At 51.4% G+C, this 6832-nt stretch overlaps 1 long non-coding RNA gene and 2 other non-coding genes across 6 annotated transcripts; all 3 read right to left on the bottom strand.

The window, feature by feature from the left end:
* Window positions 1-2147: 2147 nt before the first annotated feature.
* LOC117068763 lies at window positions 2148-6499 on the bottom strand. Of its 4 annotated transcripts, none has more exons than XR_004431231.1 (4): window positions 5942-6499; window positions 5349-5506; window positions 2619-4337; window positions 2148-2452 (listed from the first exon to the last, which is right to left on the bottom strand). It is a non-coding gene; the product is annotated as an uncharacterized LOC117068763 (long non-coding RNA). The 4 variants fall into 4 exon arrangements; XR_004431229.1 differs by having other exon boundaries at window positions 2148-2533; window positions 5942-6498; XR_004431230.1 differs by having other exon boundaries at window positions 2148-2804; window positions 4269-4337; window positions 5942-6342.
* LOC117069138 lies at window positions 3484-3617 on the bottom strand. The gene has a single exon (XR_004431389.1). It is a non-coding gene; the product is annotated as a small nucleolar RNA SNORA71 (small nucleolar RNA).
* LOC117069140 lies at window positions 4784-4915 on the bottom strand. The gene has a single exon (XR_004431391.1). It is a non-coding gene; the product is annotated as a small nucleolar RNA SNORA71 (small nucleolar RNA).
* Window positions 6500-6832: the final 333 nt, after the last annotated feature.

Below are 6832 nucleotides of genomic sequence, written 5' to 3'. Positions count from 1 at the left end.
CCTGTGTGCCAAGTGCTATGCTAAGAGCTTCTAACATCACTGACCTTCACATCCAGCCTGCAACCACTAGGATGCATGAAAATAGGGTGATAAATGAGGGAACCCTCCACAAATCAACCAATCTGGGTTAGTAAGGACATTTTTTCTTTTTTTTTTTTTTTGAGACGGAGTCTCGCTCTGTCGCCCAGGCTGGAGTGCAGTGGCCGGATCTCAGCTCACTGCAAGCTCCGCCTCCCGGGTTTACGCCATTCTCTCGCCTCAGCCTCCCGAGTAGCTGGGACTACAGGCGCCCGCCATCTCGCCCGGCTAATTTTTGTATTTTTTTAGTAGAGACGGGGTTTCACCGTGTTAGCCAGGATGGTCTCGATCTCCTGACCTCGTGATCCGCCCGTCTCGGCCTCCCAAAGTGCTGGGATTACAGGCTTGAGCCACCGCGCCCGGCCAGGAAATTTTTATGCTGGGGGCCAGGTCACGGTAAGTGATCTATCTCTATAACTGACACTCTTCCCCTACTGTGTGGCAGTCTCGCCTCTTCCCTTGTTTTTCAGTACTCCATCACTGTTGCCTCCTATAGAACAGACTAAACAGGGTGTAAGGGACCCCCAGCTTGCAGGATTGAGATAGTGGGTCAAGAAGACCATAAAAGAGAGAAAGACAACGAGAGATTAAAGGAGAAGGGAGTGGGGTGTAGACACTGGTCCTATTAGTGGACGGGAACCTGCTTAGCAATGAGAGGGGTCAGTTTGCTAACGAAAGACAGGTCTACCAATTCAAGACACCAACCAGTGTAAAACTTCACTAAAAATAGTGGACTCAGAAAAGGGGAGAACTTTGACCCCCTTTCTTTGGTGGGGGAAATGTGGTCATTTCTCACTAAAGGACAAGGGCCACAGTTGGATAAAACTGACCAGAGAGGGGTTGCAGCAGGTGGGGAGATCTTCAAGAGAGCAAATCAGAGGTGTCAGGTGGTTCTTGGGTAGGAATAAGGAAGGGGACAATGCAGAAATAAGGCCCTTGCCAGAAATGGCTGGCAGAGTGGACTCTTCAGTCCCCAAGAAAGTCTCCTGCTGGCAGAGGTCATCAGAGATGCCTGAAAGCCTGGTTTCCCTCAACCCTAGTCACAGTGATTTCTTTTTTTTTTTTTTTTTTTGAGACAAGAGTCTCACTCTGTTGCCTAGGCTGGAGTGCAATGGCATAATCTCAGCTCCCTGCAACCTCCACCTCCCAAGTTCAAGTGATTCTCCTGCATCAGCCTCCTGAGTAGCTAGGAATATAGGTGCCTGCCACCATGCCTAATTTTTGTATTTTTCGTAGAGATGGGGTTTCACCACATCAGCCAGGCTGGTCTCGAACTCCTGACCCTCAAGTGATTTGCCCGCCTTAGCCTCCCAAAGTGCTGGGATTACAGGCGTGCGCCACCACGCCCGGCTTAGTCACAGTGATTTCTATTTCAACTGAAGGAATGGGACCAACTGACCCCCTACTTTCTCCCATGGCCTTTGGGAGCATTCTTGTGTGTGAAATTTACCTGAAAAACGAGGACAGGGTAATATGTGCAGTGGCGACACACATACACACTGAGCACATCACTGCGATCGCTGCTACCAAAGAGAATCCCCAAAGACCAAATCTGGCTCATGGTAACACAAGCCCCAGAGGCTGGCACTGCCTGCCACACCCATAGAGCTCTCCAAGGGCAGCTGTTCCTCACACATTCCACTCTCTCCTCTGCTCAAAACCAACTCCTACATTCACCTGCAATCCACCACCTGAGCTCAGGGCACTCTTGCATTCCTCAAGGACTCCCGCCCCTGCCTCCATCCCTAAGTCATCCAGTCTTCTCTCCCAAAGCTCTGGCTCAAATGTTTCCCCCGCCAACTTAATCCTAACAGTTCCCCTTCTCTCCTAAGCCTGAATCCCCGCAACCTCTAGATGCACTTGGGATTACTGTTCAACCCCAGTCCAAATCCCACATCCCATCTCACATTCCCTAGGTCAAGCCTTGGGTGTGTGTCAAGGGGAAAGTCTTAACGAATGAGAACCAGAAAACCTGCCCTTGTGACACAGTCTCTATACCCAGTCTTGCTGACACACGGAGATACTGATAAAAAAAACAAATACACAAAAATGAAAGAACTAGCAGCAGGGCATGTTTCAAGATTTATTGAGTGCGTGAGAGGACAATGGTCCATAGCGCAGAAAAAGTCAACAGGAACAAATTCTTGGTTTTCAGAAGTCACACCAGGAACAGGCAGGAGGACACGGAGGATGGCCACTGGATGGCCTGGCCTAGATGGAAGAAAACCAGTCTTCCTGGGCCATGGCACTCTGTGGCACTGCCTTTCAGGGCAGAGCCAGCTGAAAGGTCTTCAACTCTGGATCCCAAGTCCCCAGAGCCACAGGGCTTTTCCTCTGCCCACCCACGCTGAAGGAAAAGTCGATTAGTGTTGTGCTGAGACAATAGGGGCAAGAAGGTCCAGCCATGAGTCACGGAGTGACATCACTCATCACTTTTGGTCTACCCCCAAACAATCTAAAAGAGAAGACAAATGAAGCCAGCGGCTTGGAATTTCCACCTGGGAAACACAGGCCGACTTAACCTCTTGGCATTCACTTACCATGAGGAGACCCCTCCAGGGAAGCTGGGACCCCAGATCATTGTCTTGAGAGGCTCAGTGCCTACACCTCTTGGGGTTTCCTCCAACAGTCTTCAGACCCAAGGCGGCATCCCTGGAGTGAGGAGGGGCCACAGAGCAGGAGGCTGCAAGTACTTGGTCTCCAGTGTTCTGCCATCTTTCTTCGAGCTGATGTCAATGGGAATGCCCCCAGTTAATCAATCAGGTATGAGTTGCCAGTTTCTTTCACACCAAACTCATCTCAAAAAGGAATCTCAATGCTCCCAAAGAATAGTCAAAATAAAAACTTAGGAGTCTAGCAAAACTGTCCTAAGAGTCTTGACAGGCAACCGAGCAGATGTGCAACTGGCAGAGAGACAGCTCGAGAGACTTCTCAGGGCCCCTCCCATAGATGTCCCACCTCACCATGCTGGGAGCCAAGGACCACCCCAGCAGCCATCCCTCCATGCTCTCATTACTTGCCTGCACATCTGTCTTACTCTTGCTCACCCCAGACTCAAAGACCTTCTCATGTTGCTACCCCTCCCTGGAATACCTTTCTATTGCCTATCGCATCCCACTCTTTGAAAGACCTGCCCAGGTCCACCACCTCCAAAAGGCTGCTTCTCTTTGAAAATCTTAAGGCAGTGACTGTATGCCACCCAACATCACACTTATTTGTTAAAAAAAATAATTTACACAGGCTTTTCTCACCATCTAGTACCCAAACCTTGACACTGAAAGAGACTGTTCTCTGATAACAGGAGGCTAAGCTGAAAAAAGCCACACTAAAGTGTCTCCCATCGCTCACTCACACAGCATCCTGCAATGCTCCTGAGACCAGAAGGTGCTGGCAGGAGAGAAGGAGTGTGTGAAAGCGCCAGCATTTGAAAGGGACAGGTGTGAACCCTCCAAACACGGGAAACGGCTTTCAGCAATTCCTCTCCCTGCGTTATCGATGACCAGAGCACAGGCAGCCCGTGATCATATTTGAATGCAGGTGTATACAAGGGCAGAGAGAGATGCAGGAGGAGAAACAGATGCCAGCAGCCTGTGGACTAAGTTCAGTCCAGGAAAACAATCCAGCCCAGCACAGGACCCCAAAACTGGCTCTGCTTTCCTGTAAAAGCCCCATAGAACTTCTCTGCCAGGAGAAATCAAAGAGAAGTCACATGGGGCAAAAACAGTGGGAAAACATTGGTTGGTAATGATAGGAATCATGTGGTCTCAAGTACCACAAAGTCACCTCTATCAGAATATTATTTTCCAAATGAAGAAAATTAGGTTCTGAATCAGTCCTTGACTGGGATAGTGGCAGAAGGGGATTTAAAGCCAGAGGACCAGAGTCTCTGAAGCCTAGGTTCACCCATTTTCCATTACAACATCCTGCTGCCCAGGGAGAAAGGGCAGAGACCTCTTATTACCAAAGTGGGACTCTGGAGGTTTTCCCCCAGCAGCAAGTCCTAAAGGCACATGAAGAGCCAGAGGTGATCTGGGTTGGCTGGGTGGACAGCGGATCTGGAGACCCACAGTGCCATTCTCATCTCACCTCTCAACTCCCCTACACTAACCCCAAAGCCCCTGTACTAGACTGTACAGGACTGTACTAGATACAAGGAACCAACATTCCAGAGAATGAACCAGAGATCTTACCTCAAGGACATTGAGGTCTAGCATGTTCCCAACATGACAACTCCCATGCCTCTGCACACAGTGGACTACCTGCAACAGATAAGATGCCATGAGTGAGCGCCCAGCTTGTCCCTGCTCACAGCAGGGATGGTAAGCAATAGGAAAGGGCTTAGCACAGTAGTTACCAGACAGTAAACATTCCTAAGCAAACACACTATTTCCTCATAAAAGAGAAAATAGTTAACTCTACAGAGGAAGACAGTGGATGGTCTATGGCAGGGTGAGGGTGGCCAACACTGTTCAATGTGTAGTTAATCAGCAAAAGATTGAAAGGAGATCAAAACCAGGTTTACAGGAGTGTGCCATGGCTGAGTGGCAGTGACTCTGCTGGTCATCAAGGGGAATTTAAGCAACACACATAGCCTGGTTCCCAACAGCAGGGAGCAGGAAGTGAAAGCTCTAATCATGACATAACACACACGGCAGCCCCCAGTCCCCTGGAGGCCCCAGGTGTGTGCAGCTTTGAGAAGCAGGAGTGTAGGAAAGTTTCCAGGGCAGGAAGGTGAAGATGTGGACCCTCCAAACACGGCAACCTTTCCCACATTTGCTCTGCCTGCACTACCAATGACCAGGACATGGGCAGCCGGTGATCACTTACGAATGCAGGCACAGAAAAGAGCAGAGGGCAATTCAGGAACAGAGGCCAAAATGAGCTGCTGGAGATTGCCAAAGCACCAAGCCCAGAGGACCTGAGCGCTATCCACCTAATGCAGTACAAAGATCTCATCTGCCCCCATCAAGAAAGTCACAGAAGACTAATTTTTGGTTTAAAAAAAAAAAAGCTAAATTGTTAATTCATCCCACAAATATTAAGTATCTACGGGTAGCCAGATATCATGGGTTCAAAAGCAAGAAAAACGTGCAAGATCTTGCCCTTACATAGTTTTCGCAGTTTCATTACATTACAGAAAGTCAAGCTCAGGAGAAAGAAAGAACTTAGCCAGGCTCTCCTCTGCACCCGGTTTTGCCAGACAGTTCTCGGAATTCATGACCATGCCCTCGCTGGGGTCCCCCAAGGTGCTCATGACCAGCACCACTTACCCAGGGACATCCTCACCGCGCGGACAGTGGGAGCCCCTCAGGGAGTGCAGATCAAGGTGCTGCAGGAAAAACGGGGGCTCTGGCTGGTGCGGAACCACCAAAGTCATCCAAGGGAGATCTGTCATCCGTCTGCAGGAGAGCCGCACAGCCCACGAGGCCTAGGCAGGGAAAAGCGTAGGGAAGGGGCTTAGTACAAGGTCCTGGCAAAGGAGTCTGGAATTCGCCCCTCTGGGGCCCTGGGCGTCCTCTATTAAAACCTCAGCCAATTGGTCTGTAAAGTGGAGGTTTTACAGGTTATTGAGGAGAAAATGAGTTAACGGTTCCAAGGACGTGGCACAATGACTGACACTCTGTAGGCAACCGACAAGCAGCTTTGGGGGCTTCCAAAGTCAGGAGTCGGAGATCGGGGTCGGGGGAGTGAAAGTCGCGAGGTGTCCAGCGCCCCTCAGCCCGCGTGCAAGGCCCCGGGCACAGCGTTGCCGAGCCGTTTCTCAAGGGGCACTAAGCCTCCCCGCATAGAGACTGTACGGACCGGGGGTCTGACGTCCGCATGGGGTCGGCTCAGCCCAGCGAAGGCCGAGGGCGCGGCTCACCCGCCAGTCTCTTTCCCGAGGGCACGCGAATCCTGAGGGGCCCACCCCGGCGGAGGGGACGGAGCACTGCACCAGGAGCTGAGCCTGACGTCCGGCCGGCTCTTCCCACTCCCCTCGGGGCCTCAGTTTCCCCTTTTGTCGGGAAGGAGGTACACAGCACCGGCCTTGGGAGGCCACTGGGGGTTCTTGGGAAGACCACGCCTCGGGCGCTGCCCCTCAGTGACTCATCCCGGGCGTCAGGATGGATGGCGGCGAGTACAGGGGTAACCTCGCGAAGGGAAGGGCGAAGCGCAGTCCGCAAACCGCAGCCAGAAGACTCTCTCTCTGGTGCTCAGAGCCAGCGGAAATACGGCTGGAGGCGCGGCTGCAGCCTAGAGCGGCGCTTCCTCCGGGCCCCTACCTGCGCAGACGTGCCTGCAGCGCCCCCTGGCCGGACGGAGCTGCAATTCTGTCCCTCCACTAACGCCCTTTATCCAAGCGTTCATCTAAAGGAGCGTCCCTTCCGTGAGTTCACCCACCCATCCATTACCCAGAAAATATTTGTGAAACGTCAGCTTCCATTTGAGAACACAGTGAGAAGACAGCCATCAGTCTATAAACCAGGAAGCAGGCCCTCACCACTTCCTAGTTTACCAAATCTACTGGTGCCTTTGATCTTGGACTTCTAGCCTCCAGAACTGTGAGAAATAAATTTCTGTTGTTTATAAGCCACCCAGTTGATGATGGCACTTTGTTACGGCAGCCCAGTTGGGGATCGGCTGGCAAATAGGTCAGCTTGGACCATGGCCAGCCTAGTGTCCACACACCCTCCTCTCCAAGCAAAAAAATAGAAAAAAATCCACTTCAAACATTCATCCCTTCTATCATTGGCAAGAGTGTGTCTGCAGTCTT

The sequence above is a fragment of the Trachypithecus francoisi genome, unplaced genomic scaffold, assembly GCF_009764315.1.
Source record: "Trachypithecus francoisi isolate TF-2019V2 unplaced genomic scaffold, Tfra_2.0 Lachesis_group21, whole genome shotgun sequence".
NCBI lineage: Eukaryota > Metazoa > Chordata > Mammalia > Primates > Cercopithecidae > Trachypithecus > Trachypithecus francoisi.
Note: the sequence above shows the minus strand (reverse complement) of the source record. Positions and strands in the feature narration are given on the sequence as shown.